This window comes from Diabrotica virgifera, chromosome 4 (assembly GCF_917563875.1).
Source record: "Diabrotica virgifera virgifera chromosome 4, PGI_DIABVI_V3a".
Lineage (NCBI taxonomy): Eukaryota > Metazoa > Arthropoda > Insecta > Coleoptera > Chrysomelidae > Diabrotica > Diabrotica virgifera.
The window spans coordinates 51,185,262-51,207,988 of NC_065446.1; the positions used below are offsets into that span (position 1 = coordinate 51,185,262).

At 31.5% G+C, this 22,727-nt stretch overlaps 1 long non-coding RNA gene across 1 annotated transcript; it reads right to left on the bottom strand.

The window, feature by feature from the left end:
* Nucleotides 1–17,178: 17,178 nt before the first annotated feature.
* LOC126883513 (uncharacterized) lies at nucleotides 17,179–21,856 on the bottom strand. The gene is made up of 2 exons (XR_007697679.1): nucleotides 21,430–21,856; nucleotides 17,179–21,140 (listed from the first exon to the last, which is right to left on the bottom strand). It is a non-coding gene; the product is annotated as an uncharacterized LOC126883513 (long non-coding RNA).
* Nucleotides 21,857–22,727: the final 871 nt, after the last annotated feature.

The window sequence follows — 22,727 nt, forward strand, 5'->3', positions numbered from 1 at the left end:
AATGGGTAAACTGACTAATTTTAAGTAACTTTTGTTCTATAGAGTTTTTTCGCCAAGTCAACACTTTTCGAGTTATTTGCGAGTGAATATGTTCATTTTTCAACAAAATAACCACATTTTTAGACGGTTTTTCGCAAATCACTCAAAAAGTAAGTATTTTGTCGAAAAAATCGTTCTTAGCAAAAATATAGCCTATAAAAAAGTAAAAAAAATGGTGTACGCGTTAGGTCTCTGGATCTCGTAGAACCAGAGTTATAGCCAATGAAATATAGATTCATATTCACCAAATTTTAAATAGAATATTTCGATGTGAAATATCCAAAAAATTAAGCACTTTTTGGGGAAAACTCATTTTAACTTTTTTAAAGCGTTTAAAAAAAGCTTTATTTCTGCTTTTACGAAAAGTTTCTAGCATTAAATTTAAGCAAGTTACGCTCAAAATAAAGTTGGTCCCTTTCGTTTTTGCAAAAAAAAAATCGGGAAGACCACCCCCTAATTAGCAACTTAAATGAAATTAATCGTTGCCGCTCCATAAATTATTTTACTTATATTGTGTTTATATGATCTGTAAGTTTCATCAATTCAAAGTGTTTATTTTTGAAAAAATTTGGTTTCAAAATAAAATCTTTAAAAATTTAAATTTTGAAAAATATGCTTTTTGTCAAAATAACTTAAAAATTGTTAGAGATACCAAAAGTCTCGAAATACAAAAAAAGTCAGATTTGCTTTTCTGAATATCATGTATTTTTTGTTTTTCTGTTAGACAAAAATTGATCAAGATTTGGTGTTTCTAAATTTGCATACATTCGTGATCAATGACTCGTTCAACCCCTTTTAACTACAGCCGTTTCAATAATAAGGACTTTGAACCGATGAAACTTACAGATCATATAAACAATATATACACGAGTCAAGAAACTTGTGAAGTCGTTACGATTAAGTTCATTTAAGATACTAATTAGGGGGTGATTTTCTCGATTTTTTTACCAAAACCAAAAGGGACTAACTTTATTTTGAGCGTAACTTGTTTAATTTTGATGCTAGAAATTTTTTTATAAAACAAAAATGAAGCTTCTTTTAAACACTTTAAATAAGTTTAAATGAGTTTTCCCCGAAATGTGCTTCATTTTTGGTTATTTCACGTTAAAGTATTCCACTTGTAATTTGACGAATATGAACCTATATTTCATTAGCTATAACTCTGCTTCTACTAAATAAAAAAACGTGATATATTCACTATTTTTTTAAATTTTTTATAGGCTATATTTTTGCTAAGAATGCTTTTTCGACAAAATACTTACAATTTGAGTTATTTGCGAAAAACCGTCTAAAAGCGTGGTTATTTTGTTGAAAAAATGAACATATTCACTGCCAAATAACTCGAAAAGTATTGACTTAGTGAAAAAACTCTATAGAACAAAAGTTACTTTAAATTAGCCAGTTTACCCATTTCCTGACTTTGTTTGGACGAATATTTTTTAACCCCCAAGAGGGGGTGAAAACCACCCCCAGGGCAAAAACACATATCGGCACAATATCACTTTTTTTCTTTGACTTGTTAGCTGTGTGTATGCCAAATTTCATGTCAATCCAAGCGGTTCTTTAAAATTTAAAGGTTTTGCAATATTTTACCGTTAATGAATGGACTAGGACATTAACTGTGACACATACTTCTCGTCCAGGGACCCATCAAGACATTTTCATACAACAACACAAGACTAGGCCACGGATAAGTAAGGTAAATTTAGAAAAGGTTAGATATAGGTGTCAAAAACTAATTAAACCCTAAGCTACTATTATAATACAATTTTACACTTTGTGAGAAAGTCAATAAGTAACCTAAATAGGTATTTCTTCCGATCCCAAATTTATCAAATACTGTATCTTAACAGGAGATTGCAATATCCCAACGTTAAAAAACTATTATAGAGTTTATTTAATTCTTATATATTTTTAATGCGTCCAAAAAATAAATGGCCTAAGTCACCTTTCACGCCACAATTTTCACAATTTTCAGATTCAGTTACTTTCAACTTATATAAATGTAAAGGATAACATGCATGACCAAATTTCATTCTGGTTATCGTCGTGATGTATTTCCTTGGCACATCAAATTCTTTATGCCAATATTCTTTGGGGAGAACTGGTTGACTACTGTTGTATCTATTGGGGTTTGTAAAATAGTATTCCTTCCATGCATAGTTCCATCTATTAAGGACTTTATTTTTAGACATCCTTAGAACTTCTGGAGCGCATATATCATAATTATAGCTTCAGTTCCTACGAAAATGCTCTCCTTTGCCAAAAAATCAACAGTCGCATTATCTTTAATCCCAATGTGTGCTTTCACCCAAATGAATTTTTTGTATCTTCCAACACTTCTTAACCTTCCGATGACCAACCTTTTTTTGTTACACGGATGACCAAGGGGGGGGGGGGAAATGACCCCAGGTCAAAAATGTCAAAAATGACAATTTAAAAAAAATAAAGTTTTTTTTTTAATTTTTAATTTTTTTTGGCATCATTTTGGACTTTATGTCATTCAGCCAGTCACAACATGAGTATTAGTGTCATGTGTAGTGTGTATGTTGAGTAAGTGTCTTGTTGCTTTGCAAAGTTGACGTCATTAGCGTAAAACTACTTGTAATTACACATAATAGACGCTATTTTACTAAACATCAACTTCAGAATATATTTTTTATTCGTAAAATATAGGGAATTTTTTTTATTTTAAAATGTGAGGATATCTAGAATGATATTAAAGTCAAATAAAAAAATAATGAGTTAAAAATTAAAAATACTTTTGAATTTATTAAAGAAAAACATAGGCTGGGTTCACAATTTCCCCGCTTGGTCATCCGAAGGTTAAACTGAAAATGTTTTTTCTGATTAAAGTTATGAAAGTGTTGCTTTGTGTTTTTGGTATATTAATTTTTTTAATCGCTTGTAATACCGATAGTGAATCTGAAACAATTAAAACACTTTTAAAATTGGGTTCTATAAACAGAAGTAAAGCTTCATAAATCACAACAGATTCAGCGCAAAAGATTCAAAAAAAAATCCGGCAGTTTGAATTGTTTTTTTATACCTTCTTTGGGTGCATAGTAAGCTCCTCCAGTACCTTCCTCATTTTTAGATGCGTCAGTAAAAACCACTAAGGCTTCAGCATTGTCAGAAAGTAAGCTATTGATTTTAATACAATTGACTAAAGGGTGATCACTGTAACAAGGTTTTACTGCTATTGTTATCTATCAGTTCAGTCACCGAATTTACGATGTTTAACGACATTTTTTAGGGAAGATCTGCATTCACTCTATTACCTTTACAGTTAATTGCCAATTTTTCAATTAAGTGTTATTTTTTGTGTAAAACCTATCGGTGGTACATTATATTGTTGATGGTGTGTATCTGATGGACAACACTAAATGGCAAGAATTGTTGGAAGGAGTCTATGTGCAGTTCAAAATGTTTACTAGCGCTATGAAGAGACTCGTCTTATAACCAGAAGGCCAGAATTCAGGCGAAATCAATTCACCCAAAGAGATGATCGGTTTGTGGTGTCCGCAAGTGTGCGGAATAGCGGTTGTCTTATGAAATGAACCTCAATAAATGACAAATTTTAATGTTGGTGAATGGACCGCTAGAAGAAGGCTTTGAGCTGCTAATTAGCTTTCAGAAAGATGGGTACAGGCGTACCATTACAACGCCGCCAAATATAATTTATTATATTGGTAGACTGTACTCTTTCTCTACTCCACTTTTATGATCACCAGTATCTGAAAATCATCAGTATTTTCGACTAATATGACAATATTATCCGCATATCTAATGTTGCCGATGGCTCCATTTACCTTTATTCCAGCTCTTTCACCATCAATAGCTTTTTCAGGATCTCTTTCGCGTAGGCATTAAAAGAATTGGTGAAGTTACGCATCCCTGTCTCACCCCACGTCTAATTTCAATTTTTTCTGACAGCTGTTCGTTAACACGTACTTTTGCTCACTGCTTATGGTATAAGTAAATTCAATATTATCCTGAGGTCATGTAAAAAGAAATACAACTAAGAGTCCAAGGGCGCATCTGTTTTGAGATGGACGTTGAGAGGTGACTCAAATTTTTTTGCAGAAATTGCTTGAAGATAACTTAAATCATAATAATTGAGTTATCGTCCCACTCAAAAAGGTGCGGAACATTGTTTAAATAATCAAAATGTCAAAAAATGAAGGAAAAATTCGAATTTTTTCTTCGTTTTTTGATTATAACTTTAAAAGTATTCATTTCCGAGAAAAGTTGCACTTACATAAAAATTGCGTAATTAACTATATTAATTTGAACTATTTATGCTACACTTAGGACCTTCATATTTTACACAGAAAAACTATATGATAAAATAAAACAAAAAGATCGGTTCAACAGATTTTGCAAAATAAATTTTGCAATCCAGGTTTAGCTAAAAAGATTCTTTTTTTCAAAATATTGCAGGACTGAAAATAAAGCAGATAGCAAGTTGATTTTTTTTCTGCATATAGAAGAGTACCGTACCTTTCAGTTGAAATTTACAGAATACTAATCGATTAACTATCACGGCGTCAGGATTTTTTTTAAATAAACATTAATTTTTGGTGCTACGCGCAGGACAGCGGTGTTTGATTCACACAAGTTGATTTCCACCAAAATTTCTTCCAATCTTTATCTAATATATTATTTTCTTACTCTATATTTTGTTGTATTTTAGTATTTTAATTCTACAAAAATCAAACTAATTTGATTATTGTTTGTGAAATATTGTTTAAACAATTTCATATGTTTAAAAATAATAAACTTTTATTCTCTAAGTTAAAATATATGAACAAAGAAAAAAAGCTAAACAATTGCTAAAAAAAGTGTTATTTCAAAAGACAGTGTACGTGTTTTTATTTTGCAAAAAACATAATTTATTTATTTATTTCGCAATGTACTAAAAATTAAAATGTATCAATCATTATCAAAGGTCATTGGAATGCCCAATCAGAGCAAACTATCCGCTGTCCTGCGCTTAGCACCAAAAATTAATGTTTATTTAAAAAAATTCCTGACACCGTGGTGGTTAAACCATTTTAATTTTGAAAATTGCCAATCAAAGATACAGTACTGTTCTATATGTAAAAAAAATCAACTTGCTGACTGCTTTATTTTCAGTCCTGTAATATTTTGAAAAAATGAATTTTTTTTTTTGCGAAAGCTGGATTGCAAAATTTATTTTGCAAAATCTGTTGACCCGATCTTAATGGAATTCACAGTATTTTTTTATTATATCATGAAATTTTTCTGGATAAAATATGAAGGTCCTAAGTGTATTAGGTATAAATGAATTATGTATCATAAATGGTTGAAAAATGTAAAATGCGAATACTTGTTTTTTATGTTATTTTCGAAATTATTGCTATTTTGCAACAAGGTTGACAATTTTTAAAAATTTTAACCAATCCTAGATTGTATAAAATTTAATTGCACAACTTTTATGTCAGTAAAACTTTTCTCAGAAATGAATACTTTAAAAGCTATAATCAAAAAACAAAGAAAAAAATCGAATTTTTCCTTCATTTTTTTACATTTTGATTATTTAAACAATGTTCCGGGCCTGTTTGAGTGGGAGGATAACTCAAATATTATTATTTGAGTTATTTTCAAGCAATTTCTGCAAAAAAATTTGAGTCACCTGTCAACGTAGAAATGTACTAATATTTTTACAGTTGCGCCCTGGTCTATAATAGGTAGGTACAAACACACCATGTCTAATAAATTCTTTCGTCGAATAAGGTGTAGAAATCAATATAATATGGGTATAACTTAATTACATTTACTCGATTATCATCAACAATTCAAGTTTCTATCTAATATCGAAGTATTCTACTGGCCTCATATATTTAGGCATATTGTTTACCCTTTTCCGTAAGTAAATAGTTAACAAAAGAGATGATAACATCTTAATGCAATGCATACAAATACACAGGTCTGAAATCGAATACTCTGGCTCTTAATGATTTCCACTCACCTTTTTTTCTACTGTAAACGTTAATAGCTTTGTGTTGTTTTGTTCTCGCACCGTAAAAGGTTTTGCTTTGTTTGATATATTATTGTGAACATTCGTTGGGTGCTCAACAAAGAAAGGTCCCAAAGATACTCGTGGCACGGGGTCACGTCTCGTACAATATTACTACGTCGTTTTCGGTTTTACGAGGTCGCATTGTATGAAGTCACTCATTATATACCGAGTGTTTCCTAAAAGAGAGCTACTTGAAGTAATTTGTTATAATTTTTATAACTCTTTCGAGACAAAATAAATTATTTTTGAACTGTTTATACATCTTCTGGGGATGCCCAAGATAACAATAATATCATGAAATTTTATTCAGTTTTATCAAGAATTTTTTGCTGTTGAACTTTTATTTACAATCAATTTCTACATCAGAGGTTTAAGTCAATGTGAATGAATTTGTAAGCAAGGAAGGAGGATCATCCAATGATGCTTCGCCTCATAGGTTTATTCTTCCATTGGTGTAATATATCTTGTGGCCACGGTCGTGGTTTCTTGTTCGACTTTCGTGGTTGTGCGCTGCCAGCTGCATTTTGATCTCTTACAAAGTGAATATTCAAATCGTTGTGAATCGTGAGATTACTGACATAACAGGATGCGCCAGTAATTAATCTAAAGACTTTCAATTGAAATCACTGTATGGTTGTGATGTGCGTTAATTTAGCGCATCTCTAGAGATGGATACCGTACATCCAGATCAGTTTTAATATGGTTTTGTATGGGAATAATTTGTTATTTAATGACAATTTGGATGTTCTACCAAGGAAAAAGTAGATTTGTATGAACTTAAGATCCAACTGCTTGCGTTGCATTTGGATGTGTATATTCCATGTTAGCCTTTGGTCGATATGTAATCCAAGGAATTTAAGTTCTGTGCTAACAAGGATGTGTGTATTATTAATGGCCCAAGAGCTGTGAGACATTTTTGAGTAGGTATTTTAGGCAACGTGAAAATTTTACAGGTGACTCTTCCACGATAGCCTAATACAAAAATGCCGGTCTGGCTGGAGGGTAGCGGTTATTTTCCCCAAAAATCCCCCCCAAAGTTAGAAAAAGCGTACAAATTGTTATTACAAAAAAATATCATTGACGTGACTTTAGGTAAATTTAAATATTCAAATATAAAGGAAATAAACAGGCCAGGCGATTTGAGGGCGATTTTAACTCTGCAAGATACTTGCATGGGCGCCCCAGGATTATTTTCAAGGGGCGCATCTGAGCTTTCTGAGCTGAGATTTCATCTGAATCTGTACATACTGTTAACGAGTATAAAATATACAACTATACATGCATAGCTATGTACATTCCTTCCCGACAGGGAGGTGCAATTGTTATTTTGACAGGGTATTTTTTAATATTAAAAATAAATATTCTAAAAAAGACAGGATTTTTTTGGTGAAATCTTACAACTGCCAGCTGATCAAACAAATTACACGTGCATGTAAATGAAAAGCATTATAGGTAAGCAGCAGTATGAGAAAGAGCGTATACCGATAGCTGTTTGCGTTCTCTGTTGTAGCTGAACGGAGTCCGTTCGCTCGAGAAAAGTAACGTGATCTGGCGATTCCCATGTTGTTGGGCCGCGAAAGGTTAGAGTAATTATTATATATTATAGTGTTTTAAATAACTTTTTATTAATTTTGCAAATATAATAGAAAAAGATAAATTTATTATTATAAATATAGTTAGGTACAGGTAGAAAAGTATAAAACTATAAACTAAATTAATTCTGTGTCCGAATCTTGTATTTCTTCTTCAAACTCCTCATCTGAGCTTAAATATTCATTATCTTCTTCTTCTTCAGACTCCTCTCGAGACCCAGATTCCTCTTCTACATGTAAATAGTTGTAATATGTATTTAGAATTAATTAAAAATTAATTAGTGATTAATTAATTGAGTTGCTACGTATTCTCTCTCCTTTTATATGGAGTCGAAGCCTGGACAATCACCGGCGCATCTGAAAAAATCTTGCCATTGTTGAGATGTGGTGTTATCGAGTAATGTAAAAAATATCATGGATATACTCAGCTCGTGATATACTGAGTTTATTTTTTTGTTATATTTAGATTACACTCCACTAATTTAAATTTTTCAACTAGGATAGACATCGTATTCCCTGTTCTCTTTTTTCTTGCTTTCCTTATATAACCAATCACATCACGTTTTTTATTTCTTAGTATATGACCAAAGTAGCTCATTTTTCTTTCCTTCATAGTGTAGTTCTTTTGCCTTTTTCATCTTTCCTAATGTTTCCGTGTTTGTTACGTTTTGTGTCCATTATATTTTTTACATTATTCGATAACACCACACCTCAACAATGGCAAGATTTTTTCAGATGCGCCCGTGATTGTCCAGGCTTCGACTCCGTATAAAAGGACAGAGTATACGTATTAACTCAATTAATTAATCATTAATTAATTCTAAATACATCTTACAACTATTTACACATCGTGTAGAAGAGGAATCTGGGTCTCGATGGGAGTCCGACGAAGAAGAAGAGAATGAATTTTTAAGCTCAGATGAGGAGTTTGAAGAAGAAATACCATATTCGGACACAGAATTAATTTAGTTTATAGTTTTATTAGTTTTATACTTTTCTACCTGTACTTATATTTATAATAATAAATTTGTCTTTTTCTATTATATGTGCAAAATTAATAAAAAGTTATTTAAAAAACTATAATATATAATAATTACTCTAACCTTTCGAGGCACAACAACATAGGAATCGCCAGGTCACGTTATTTTTCTCGAGCGAACGGACTCGCTCAGCTACAACAGAGAACGCAAACAGCTATCGGTATACGCTCTTTCTCACACTGCTGCTTACCTATAACGCTTTTCATTTACATGCACGTGTAATTTGTTTGATCAGCTGGCAGTTGGAAGATTTCACCAAAAAATCCTGTCTTTTTTAGAATATTTATTTTTAATATTAAAAAATACCCTGTCAAAATAACAATTGCACCTCCCTGTCGGGAAGGAATGTACATAGCTATGCATGTATAGTTGTATATTTTATACTCGTTAACAGTAATGTACAGATTCAGATGAAATCTTCTGAAGTTCAGATGCACCCCCTGAAAATAATCCTGGGGCGCCCATGCAAGAATCTTGCAGAGTTAAAATCGCCCTTAAATCGCCTGGCCTGTTAATTTCCTTTATATTTAAATATTTAAATTTAATTAAAGTTACGTCAATGATATTTTTTGTAATAACAATTTGTACCCTTTTTTTAACTTTGGGGGGGGGGGGATTTTTGGGGAAAATAACCGCTACCCTCCAGCCAGACCGGCATTTTTGTATTCGGCTATCATGGAAGAATCACCTGACAATTTTTCAGGTTGCCTAAAATACCTACTCAAAAATGTCTCACAGCTCTTATACTATAAGTGTGAACGGGGAACGGTAAATGTTACTTGTAGTGACTTTCTTTCATTGATTTCAATTCTCCATTGATTGTACCATTATGCAAGTAAGTTTAGATGGGTTTGGAGAGGGGAAGAGGCATCTACTGTATTCTCACTAGTTGATAATATAGCTACGTCATCTGTAAAGGATGCAATTGTAATGTTGTGTGTTTCTGGTAAATCTGCTGTGAAAATCAGGAAAAGTAGTGGACCGAAAACGTTGCCTTATGGGAACCCCGATTCGATGGTACAAGTGGTGGATAGTGTTGCCCAAAATCGGTCTTGGTCTTGCAGTCTTGGTCTTGTTCTTGCGTTCTTGCAAGAACAAGACCAAGACCAAGACCGCCTAATTTGAGCAAGACCAAGACTTACCGTGCAAGATTTGAGCAAGGACAAGACTAAGCCTGCAAGACTCTTGCGTCTTGCAGTTAGAACTGAGGATCGTTTTAGATAGTACATATATTAGTTCGAGTATATTCTTAGATACTCTAAGAGAGGCAAAAAAAATTTAACAAAAATTTGGAAAATTTGACTTATACGCATTACGAACAATACCACAAACATACATAGCGAATCAAAATATCTATTAAAATAACACTTGACACATTTGACACGTACTCAGAGATCATTATTACAATGCAAAAATAAAATGTTTTTACATTATTTCCCAGCAGATGACATCTTCGTTCTGAAATTAATTGTCCAGGTTTTGAGAATAGCCGGCCTTTATTCATAAATTAATATTCTTGCGTTGCGACTTTGCGATGCCGACAATAATGTCGTTAAAAATCTGTAGTTGATAAAAAATATACCTATTACATCTTATCGGTATATAGAATAGTAAGATTATTATGTATATTTTTTCTGTTGATTGTGCAATAATTCAGTTAGACAACATTAGAGACACATTAATGCAGATAATGCCGGCTATACATACCGTGTAAACAAAATAACGATATATTTAATAACGATATACTGTCTACCGAGGCATTGAACAAAGAAATATTACACTGAAATGTATGCAAGACAAAAGCACATTTATAGCAGTTTTTTCTGTAGTAAAATTAAATTGGTCATTTGTTTTATCAATCGGCTGTTCTTTTGTTACTCTTTGTGTTTGGTGATATACACTACTCCAAGAAATTAACACACCACCTTAAAAACGGGTCATTTTTTATGTCTTGAATTTCCTAAATCTGTTGTCCAATTGAAGTGATTTTTTTAATATGTTCTAGCCTTATTCTTTAAAAATATCGCTGTAATAATACTATTGCTAGACAGGTAAGCTGTCATTGTATACCGGGTGTACCAATCAAACTGTGTTTTTTTTCTCAAAGTTCGCATCACGCTATGGAATATTCTAGATTATGAAATATTAAAATTAAAACCCAACTATTATAGCCTCATATTTTCTTAACATTTTGTTTCTTGATTCATTCGCTTATGTTGGAGAATAAAAAGTTACGTACTTTTTTAGCTAGCCATGTTTTTCATTACTACAGGGTGTTTTTAAATAAGTATGGCAAACTTTAAGGGGTAATTACTCTGCACAAAAAAGTAATGACAGTTTGCTTTTAAACATATGTTCGTAAATGCTTCGTTTCCGAAATAGGGGATGTTAAAATTGTTCTTACAAATTGACGATTTATTTATTGCTCTAAAACCGGTTGAGATATTCGAATGAAATTTGGTAGGTTTTAAGAGGTAGTTATTACGCATTTTTGACATACAATTGAGATTTTAATATTGACCAATGGCGCGCATACCTACGTGTAACCGGGTTGTTTAGAATTACCCCTTAAAATTTGCCATACTTATTTCAAAAAAATTATGTATTGATAAAAAACATGACTAGTTATTAAAATACCTTACTTTGTTGTTATCCAAGCGAATGAATAAAAATAGAATGTTAAGAAAATATCAGACTGTAGTAGGGATTTAATTTCAGTATTTTATAAAGGCCAGAATATTCCAAAGAATGATTCGAACTTTAAGGAAAAAACACAGATTGATTGGTACACTCATTGGTACCGGTACGGTATCCGGTACATATAGGTACAACTACAATTATTTACCTTCTAGCAACAATATTATTACAGCGATATTGTTAAGAGGAAACAGTAGCGATCAACGCTTAGCAAAAACGCGTTCCAAGATTGCGGCTGTAATTTTGAATATTTTTTCGAGATATTTGGCACACGTATTCGTAATATAATAAAGAATGGCGGTACAGAGCCCAATTTGAAAAATATATTAATATGTGGAAATTACTCTGTAATTAAATACAATATTAAAAAAACGAGCCTGTACCGCCATTAAGAAGAACAAAAAAAGTACTGTTTTCTTCAAATAAACTTTTTTATCCGATGCCCAGATTTTGTGTCATTTTGGAACTACTGAAATTTTTTATTTCATTAGTAGTTCCAAAATGACACAAAATCTAAGCATCGGATAAAAAAGTTTATTTGAAGAAAGTGTATTTTTTTGTTCTTCTTAATGGCGGTACAGGCTCGTTTTTTTAATATTGTATTTAATTACAGAGTAATTTCCACATATTAATATATTTTTCAAATTAGGCTCTGTACCGCCATTCTTTATTATATTACGAATACGTGTGCCAAATATCTCGAAAAAATATTCAAAATTACAGCCGCAATCTTGGAACGCGTTTTCGCTACCTGTTGATCGCTACTGTTTCACCTTAACGAAAAAATAATTCAAGCTTAAAATTTACCTACTCTGTTACGTTGTTCTAAGATATGTAATAGGCTAATGGGCAACTGCGAGACTTGCAAGACTTGCTGCAAGACCAAGACCAAGACCTAGACCAGGTGTACTGTTGCAAAACCAAGACCAAGACTGTTTAAGTCTCGTCTTGGTCTTGCATTTGGGCAACACTAGTGGTGGATTCAGCGGTATAATAAATATATGATCTGGGTATGAGGTAGTAGTTACTCGATAGAATATTTTTTAATTTAAAGAGCAGTTCAGGGGGCCATACTCTATCGATAGCCTGGGAGGTGTCGAGAAATACTTCGTTGCAATATATGAACTTGTTGTGATCTCGAGTAGTTCTCACAAAAGCCAAATTGGTAAGTTCGGATATGTTCTGGCACCGGATGTTCTTCTGTTATTCTGCTTAGTAACAGCCTTTCAAACAATTTACCCGGGATGGGTAGTAAACTGATGGGTAGGTAGGAAGATGATTCCTGAGTGAGTTTGTTAGGTATTAGGTTTTAGTATCATTTTTATTTCTCCATGTTTCCAGATAATTGGGAAATAGGATAGTACTAGGATGCGATTGAATAGTGTTGTAAGTAGGACTATTTTACGCGGAAGGTGTTTTAATACTTATCCTGTTATTAGTTCATATCCAGGTGCTTTAGTGCGATGTTATATTATGTGTTTTGACCGGATGCGGTGGAAACGGATCCGTTTCGAACGCAACCGGACCGACCTGTCACACTATGCATTGTCTGATGCAGTTTATAAGCGCGTAACGATGTCTCAAAACGCACCCGTTTCCAACGCAACCGGACCGACCTGTCACACTATACGTTTTGACTGAATGCGGTGGAAACGCATCCGTTCAAGGGAGGTTGAGTAATATATCATTTGAAGGTCGTCCAACTACCTTTTTAAAAATACCACATACACTATATTTCTTTTCAGTGCTTTTGGAAAAATCAAGCAGAACCATAAAGCCTGAAGTTCCCTACACGCAGTGTTATCCTTTTCCTTAAATCTTTCAAATTTCGAAGTTGTGTTTTATAGATAATTGACTTTAGGTGTCTCCATAGGCAGAAATCTAAAAGTGCTAGGTCGGGTCATCGTGGTGGCCACTTTTGGAACTTTTGGGAAAATGAAGTAAAACCGTAAAGATATTTAAGTATCGAATTCCGCACACATAACCTGGGACTGTTTATTATTGGTACCTAGCTGCTATACAGGGTGAGGCAAATAAAGGGCCTATTAGAAATATCTCGAGAACTAAAGGCAACAGAATCATGAAAATTAGAATAAAGGGGTTTTGAAGGATGATCTAATAAATGAAAATATTTTCATCTCTTTGCAACTTCCGGTTATACCGGAAGTTGCTTATAACTTCGTTTTTTTTAATGGGACACCCTGTATATTTTTACATTTTTGGATTCTCTTCGATGTCTTATTTCTTAAAATATGAGGTTTTGTAATATTATACAGGGTATTTTAAAAGATAATTACGTTTTTTTATTAATTTCGTAGCAAAATTAACACCCTGTAGAATTGTAGTCGTTTGATATCTAAAACTCTACTTACGTTCAAATGATTTTTAATATACTCTACTATCGTTAAGAATCATTAGTATAGCTAAATTTTTAATTTTAGTATACAGGGTTGGTCGAAACTCGGAATGAGTATTTTCTGAGTTTTCTTAAATGGAACACCCTGTATTTTAGTATTGTAATGAAATGATATTTTACGGTACTTTCTTATTTCTTAAGCATTCCCTATACCTAACTGCTTTAATTTGTGCTTAATTGTTAATCGCACCAACAATCTTAACTATGTAGGTATTTTGATAGCTAAACCATTATTGGTAATTTTAAGGACCAGTCTGGATTAATATGTATTTATTTCTGAAAAATTATTTGGGATTGAGTATGTTCACGGCCAACCTAATAAAATTTTACGTATTTTTTGTTGCAATTAATGTTTAGCTTGAATCACCAATAACTTACAAATTAAAGCAGTTAGGTATAGGGAATGCTTAAGAAATAAAAAAGAACTATAAAATATCATTTCACTACAATACAAAAATACAAGGTGTTCCATTTAAGAAAACTCAGAAAATACTGATTCTGAGTTGCGACCAACCCTGTATACTAAAATTAAAAATTTAGCTATACTAATGATTCTTAACAATAGTAGAGCATATTAAAAATTATTTGAACGTAAGTAGAGTTTTAGATGTCAAACTACTACAGTTCTACAGGGTATGAATTTTGCTACGAAATTAATAAAAAAAACGTAATTATCTTTTAAAATACCCTGTATAATATTACAAAACCAAATATTTTAAGAAAGAAGACATCGAAGAGAATCCAAAAATGTAAAAATATACAGGGTGTCCTATTAGAAAAAAACAAAGTTATAATAGTTCCGGTATAACCGGAAGTTGCAGAGAGATGAAAATATTTTCATTTAATAGATCATCCTTCAAAACCCCTTTATTCCAATTTTCATGATTATGTTGCCTTTAGTTCTCGAGATATTTCTAATAGGCCAGTTATCTGCCTCACCCTATATTCAGGTATTTTAACCACCACTAATTTTTCCTATTTGTTTATAGTCACTGTGTTCAAAAAAATGTCCAGTTCAGAAACTACTTTTACAGGAAAACTAGAAGGAAACCCCGATCATGAAGGTGAAGAATTTCTTCGCTGAAAAATCTACGTGCGTGATTCAACACAACAACCACAAATCCTTTCAGAGTAGTAATGTACAAAGTACCTACAGGTTAACAGTTAACATGATTGTCGTCAACATCCGAAACGGATAGGCATATTACAAGAAGAAGATTCATAAACATAACTACACATATTTCAATATTTTTGTTATTCATATTGAAAACATAGATGTACGTAAAGTTTCTCATATTCCCCTACCTAACTGCTGTTTCTGGATCTTTGTCTATCTTTTGGACAATAATTAACAGGTTGTGTCAAAAATTAACGTCTTTGTTCCAGACTAAAGTTTTTTTTCCAAAACTTTCGAAATATTTAAAATCCTTGATTTTTATCAAGTTTATTATGGCATACTTTTCTGCAATAATTACGAAGTATACCCATCAATTTAGCAGCTTTATGTTTTCTGTAAATCTAACATTACTCCAGGGAAATAAGGCAAAAATATACCATGTTCGGGACACTTAAGCAGCCAGGTTGCAAATGGGTTTTTTGGGTACTATATACCTAATACATTATACACACAAAAATGCCCGTCACAGTTCTAACGAGAAATTTAGTTATTAACAAATAAGTGTCAAAAATGGCAGTTTTTTCGTTTAAATCGCTACGGGTAAAAATAGGGTAATTAAATATCTTATTTATACTGTTATTCTTTTAGTAGATGAGCCAAGGTTAGGTTTAAAATGGCAGTTTTTGAATTTCGGTTCGATCATTTGTTGCTTCAGAAATTGCAAAATAAGACTAAAATTTCGAAAATAAAAAAATTGCTATAACTTTTGTGAAAATGATCTTAAGACTTTCATATTACACAACAAGTTGAGACAAACAGTCCATGTAATGCACAAAAAATTTTAAGACGATTCGTCAATTAGTTTAAATTTTATTCAATTTGTTTTTCCCTATTAGCTTTTTCTTCGCAATATTGTTGTTCAGAAAATAGTAATGTAATAGCAATTCTGTGAAAACCACATGAAAGAAGGAAAGTCATGTTTTTAAAGTTTTTTAAAAAAATCATTAAAAAGTCATTTTTATCATTCCGAAAACATTTTACTAAAGTAGGGTCATTTTTAGTTCATAAACAATTTGAATAACTTTGTTAATATTGACTGTAGATTAAAACTACTTTGGGATTTGAAAAGCTGATATTTTTATACAAATTTTCAAAAAAAACACTTTTTGCTTAGGTTAATTACAGTCATAGTTAGCCAGTTTTTTTATTTAAATGACAGCTACTTTGTTTATAACAATTAAGCAACCCAACTAGCGCCATTTCGAAGTTGAAGGTATATAGTTTATGTGTAAAAGTTTGAGTAAACTTTAAACTTTAACAGAGTTGTTAATAAAGCTTTAAAAATAACGTTCTAACGAAATCGATTTTTGGTCGGTGGAAATGAATTATTAAAATCCGTGCACTCAAAAAATTAAACTGATTCTTCAAACATATGCTGCGATTAATATCTTCAGAGCTTGATGATGGATTTTGATCATAATTTTTTTAAATTGTATGTACTCGTAGTTTTGTAGAGTACGTTATGTACGTAAATCCCCACCTAACATTTCAAAATGTTAGGGGGAGTTCCCCTTATCACTCAGGGATATAAAAAATAGATTACAACCGATTCTAAGACCTACCGAATATACATATATAATTTCATAAAAATCGGTCAAGCGTTCTCGGAGGAATATGACAACTAACACTGTGACAGGAGAATTTTATAGTTGTAAATATATAGATGGGTATTAACAAATAGGGGTTGGTGATGGAAAAGTGTAAATTAAGGGTTGTATGTATTTTTTATTCCTACATCATATAAAATTAAGATAGACAATTTTGTCCAAAAAAAAATGTGAGGGGGGCAACCCCCTTAAAACTTATGGGTATGAAAAATAGATTAAAACCTATTCTCAGTCCCATAGAATATACTTGTAAAATTTCATAAAAATCGGCCAAGCCGTTTTGGAGTAGTATGGTAACTAACACTGTTACAGGAGAATTTTATGTATTGAAACGAAATAGCGATGGACTACCCAGCTAATTGAAACAATATTCGAAAATATTACCTCAACTAACCAAGATAGCCATCGTCACACCCTCAGCTTAGCTCAGTCACTCAGGTGTGTGTTCGTCTTGTCCTAACCTCAGATATGAACTATGAAAATTGGAATGGTAGAAAACAAAACAATATATTTTAACCAATCATGTTTATTGTTCATAAAGATATAATAAATAAAATGACTTAGTAAATTGCATTAACAAATGTATTTAAATTCTTGCCAAAAACTAACAATTCTGGATTATACTTATGGCTTTTGGTAGCTGATGGTATCTTCTTGATGTCGTATGGTACTGCTGCTGGTTCTGCAACGGGCTCTGGGGTTGTACGTGTTGTATTCCACCAGGCCTACGGATGTTGGTCGTTGCAGTCTTGGTTATGTGGTTGCAGCCCTGATGACATGGTCCTCGTTGTTGTATCGCCGGCGATTTGAGGGTTGTTGAAACTCCCGGAGGGAGAAAAGTGGTTTCTTTCCAAAAAACTATAAAATAGAGACACATATCAATCATCAAGAAGAAAAACCAACGTGTGCCATCTGCCGTTCTAATCGTCAGAAAGAGTAGCAGATGACAAGAATAAATCAAATGAAATTTAGATGAGAATAGTTAAAATTCTGATTACCAAACGTGCATACATGTAAATTAAAAGATAATTATATTTGAAACTAAAATATCAGAACACATGGTCTGACATTGGAAGTTAGGTTAGATAAAAAAACAATATAAAAACTGTTAGATGGAGAAATATAATCACAATATTATTATCCTTACCCCAAGAGATGATTTGTTGAAATAGAAAATGATTTATTTTTCGAATTACATGCCTTTTTAAGGATTAATTTTTCCCTTCCAGTGTATGTCAGGGAGTAGGGGGTCAAGTCGATGAAGTGACACTGTCATTGAAAACGACATTTAAAATGACAACCAAGTACTATGAAGTAGCGGCATGTTCCGTATTGAAAATACAGATATTTGGAGAGTATGAATATACGAGGTATGTTCAGTATGATGATTTAAATGAAAGAGATATATTAAATAGAAGATAATAAAAGAGGGTAATAAAAGAGAGCGCCAACCGATTTGTAAAGGGTAAAATGGGTAAACCAAATAGAAGAAGATAATTATTAATGAAATATTAAAGGAAATAAGGTAAAATAATTATTTAAAAATAAAATATCAAAGATGTGACGTTTGTAACGTTACACACTCCTCTCACCCTTCAGAAAAATTTTGAACACACGTGAGAAATTTTTCCCAAAGAAAACAGGAATGTTACACACTCCCTCCACTCATCAGAAAAATTTCGAACACAGGTGAGAAATTTTTCTCAAGGAAAACAAGAAATCATTGTTCTAACCAGAAATAAATATATGCAGTAGTAATCGTTCAGAACAAATCAAAAATAAATACTCATAATAAAGTAAATATTAAGTCAGTGTGTATAGTTAATTTAAATTATTAGTCATAAAAAATTTTAAAGTACCAAAATAATTTTCAGATGTTACTCTGGGGAAAATAAAAATATTACCCAATGAATTGTAGTATTCATCACACTATAAAATATTTATTTATTATAAATAAATGACATCAGAGAATATCTATCTCTGGAAAAAAAAATAAATGTACTTTAAAAAAGTATGAAATTAATTCAAAATTATAGAGACATGTAGTATAAAGTGTAAGTAATAATCAAATTTAACTAATAATTCAAAAGTAAGTAAGTAACCATAGTCAAATAATGTAGACATATTAAAAATGAATTGCATTGCAAATATTCTGGTATTTATATAAAATAAAAGGCATATAACCAAATTTAAGTAATTGTATAATGGATATTACATCCTTAATAAAATAAATAGCTAATAGAGCTACTAAGAACTGAATCTCGAACAAAATGACAAGTACTCGGATAACGAGTACCTAAAGTAAGGTAATAATATAATAATCAATATGATAAGGTGAGTAAAAGCATATAAGTAGATAAAGATAACATAAGTATAATATGATAAAAAGAAATGCAAGTGCAACTATAGATAAACCATTAAAAAAAATAAGTACCAACTATATGGAAAGCCAAATAAGACAAAGTTCTACACCAAAGGGTTTGAAAAAACTGCATAAAACCAGTCCTAAAAGACTTAACCAATAAGTTAATAAAGAGAGAGAGATAATGATACATAATGCAAATGCTACTTCCATCAAATGCATACCAGGGATCTACACTAAAGAACAAAATATATGTATAAAAATGCATAAATATGATTTGCAAAGATGGAAAATAACAAATGCTAGTAGCTAAACTACAATCATACTTCAAAGCGCCACAATTCTACACCAGATTTCTAAAAGTAGATATGCATAGAATTGTTTGAACTCCAAAAGAAAAAATTTATAAAAGACATCATCCTAAAAATAATATACAGCATTAAACTGTATATCAACAGTCATTAAGACCAAAAAAAAACGGAACTCAGACTCAATAGATCTGGCCCAACCCTATGGATAACTTATATGTACCCTAGGAAAAAAAAACACTAGGTGTATATGCAGCTATATATAAGCCATACACAACTTATAAGTGCCGGATGAGGCTTTCATGCTAATCTGTATCAAAAATCAGTACAACACCCAAAATAAAATAATAAAACAATAATATATAGATAAATAGGGCATTGTTAAATAAAAAAGATGTTAAATATAATGTTTATCATAATTAATATAAGTGCACTAATGCAAAAAATTGAAAAATGTAAAATATCATGCTTTACGAACAAAAAATTTTTTGAGATTCAACACAAGAAGAAGAAGAATGATTTAAATTAATATTCTGAATACGTAAAGAAGAAGAATAAGAATAAAATACCTCAATGAAAGAAAAGAACTTGAAAATTGTCCTAGTCTTTACTATACAAGTAAAGTAGTATATACCATCCGAACAGAAAGTTCGACGGAAACAACAAAATTTTTGGTAGTTGTACAAAATTGGTAATAAATATATGAGAACAACTAGGAAATATAAGAATAAGTAAAAAGTAATTGAAAATAAGTAATAAAACAAGATTTAAATGCACTTTAGAGTACACAGAAGTACCTATGAAAAGAACGCAGAAGAAATAGTACGTATAAAAAGTACAGAAAATATGACAATAAATGGAAAAATTCTCTTGGGTTTTGGAAAGTTACAACAAAATATGAAAGTAATTAAAGAAGAACTACCAAAAAAACTGGTTAAATTGAAAAAACAGAAAAAACACCATGTGGACATTACTATCAAGGTCCTAACATAAAAATTAGCCAAAAAAAAGTAGGTAAAAAGTATCAAAATGTTAAAATACCAATATTTGCAACTGTAAATGTATTTTAAATCAATTATGCTGAAATATATAATTAAATTGTTGAAACTGGTAATACTTTTTGACCCATAACATGTGAAAATATATAAAAATTAGTCAAAAAGGTAGTCAAAAAGTACCAAAATAGATAATATATAGATTTACTGCAAAAATTGAATATAAAAATGAAATATAAGAAAATAATATTTATTAATGCTTGTTGTCTGCTACCAAACCACACATTCACAGCTCGATTCTTCGGATAAGACAAGTGCGTTGGGCGCCAGTGAAACGAAATAGCGATGGACTACCCAGCTAATTGAAACAATATTCGAAAATATTACCTCAACTAACCAAGATAGCCATCGTCACACCCTCAGCTTAGCTCAGTCACTCAGGTGTGTGTTCGTCTTGTCCTAACCTTAGATATGAACTATGAAAATTGGAATGGTAGCAAACAAAACAATATATTTTAACCAATCATGTTTATTGTTCATAAAGATATAATAAATAAAATGACTTAGTAAATTGCATTAACAAATGTATTTAAATTCTTGCCAAAAACTAACAATTCTGGATTATACTTATGGCTTTTGGTAGCTGATGGTATCTTCTTGATGTCGTATGGTACTGCTGCTGGTTCTGCAACGGGCTCTGGGGTTGTAGGTGTTGTATTCCACCAGGCCTACGGATGTTGGTCGTTGCAGTCTTGGTTATGTGGTTGCAGCCCTGATGACATGGTCCTCGTTGTTGTATCGCCGGCGATTTGAGGGTTGTTGAAACTCCCGGAGGGAGAAAAGTGGTTTCTTTCCAAAAAACTATAAAATAGAGACACATATCAATCATCAAGAAGAAAAACCAACGTGTGCCATCTGCCGTTCTAATCGTCAGAAAGAGTAGCAGATGACAAGAATAAATCAAATGAAATTTAGATGAGAATAGTTAAAATTCTGATTACCAAACGTGCATACATGTAAATTAAAAGATAATTATATTTGAAACTAAAATATCAGAACACATGGTCTGACATTGGAAGTTAGGTTAGATAAAAAAACAATATAAAAACTGTTAGATGGAGAAATATAATTACAATATTATTATCCTTACCCCAAGAGATGATTTGTTGAAATAGAAAATGATTTATTTTTCGAATTACATGCCTTTTTAAGGATTAATTTTTCCCTTCCAGTGTATGTCAGGGAGTAGGGGGTCAAGTCGATGAAGTGACACTGTCATTGAAAACGACATTTAAAATGACAACCAAGTACTATGAAGTAGCGGCATGTTCCGTATTGAAAATACAGATATTTGGAGAGTATGAATATACGAGGTATGTTCAGTATGATGATTTAAATGAAAGAGATATATTAAATAGAAGATAATAAAAGAGGGTAATAAAAGAGAGCGCCAACCGATTTTTAAAGGGGAAAATGGGTAAACCAAATAGAAGAAGATAATTATTAATGAAATATTAAAGGAAATAAGGTAAAATAATTATTTAAAAATAAAATATCAAAGATGTGACGTTTGTAACGTTACAGTATATTGAAGTAACTGTGAATTAAATAATAAAAGTGGCTAACTTTGACCGTAATTAACATAGGTGAAAAGTTTTCTTTTGAAAATTTGTGTAAAAATACCAGCTTTTGAAATTCCAAGGTAAATTTACTCTACAGTCAATATTAACAAAGCTATTCCAATTGTTTTCAAGCCAAAAATGACTCTACTTTAGTAAAATGTTTTCGTAGTTACAAAAATTACTTTTTAATGATTTTCTTCAATAATTTGAAAAGAAGACTATTGTTCTTTCATGTGGTTTTCACAGACTTTCTATATAATTATTATTTTCTGAACAATAACATTACAAACAAAGCTCTTTGGGATAAACAAATTGAATAAAATTTAAAATAATTAACGAATCGTCTTAAAATTTTTTATGCCGTATATGGACTCTTTGACTCAACTTTTTGTGAAATATAAAAGTCGTAAGGTCACTTTTACCAAAGTTATAGTAAATTTTCTATTTTCGAAATTTTAGTTTTATTTTGCAATTTTCGAAGCAACAAATGATCGGACCAAAATTTAAAAACTGCCGTTTTAAACATTGGCTCATCTACTAAAAGAAGAATACTATAAATAAGATATCTAATTATCCTATTTTTACCTGTAGCGATTTAAACGAAAAAACTGCCATTTTTGACCCTTATTTGTTAATAACTAAAATTCTCGTCCGAACTGTGACGGGCATTTTTGTATGTATAATGTATTAGGTATAGGTATAGTACCCAAAAAACCCATTTGCACCCTGGCTGCTCAAGTGTCCCGACAAAAACCTCATTTCCCTGGAGTACATATTGTTCTACTGTCAGTCTTGAGACTAAACTTTTGGGAACAATTTGAGTTGA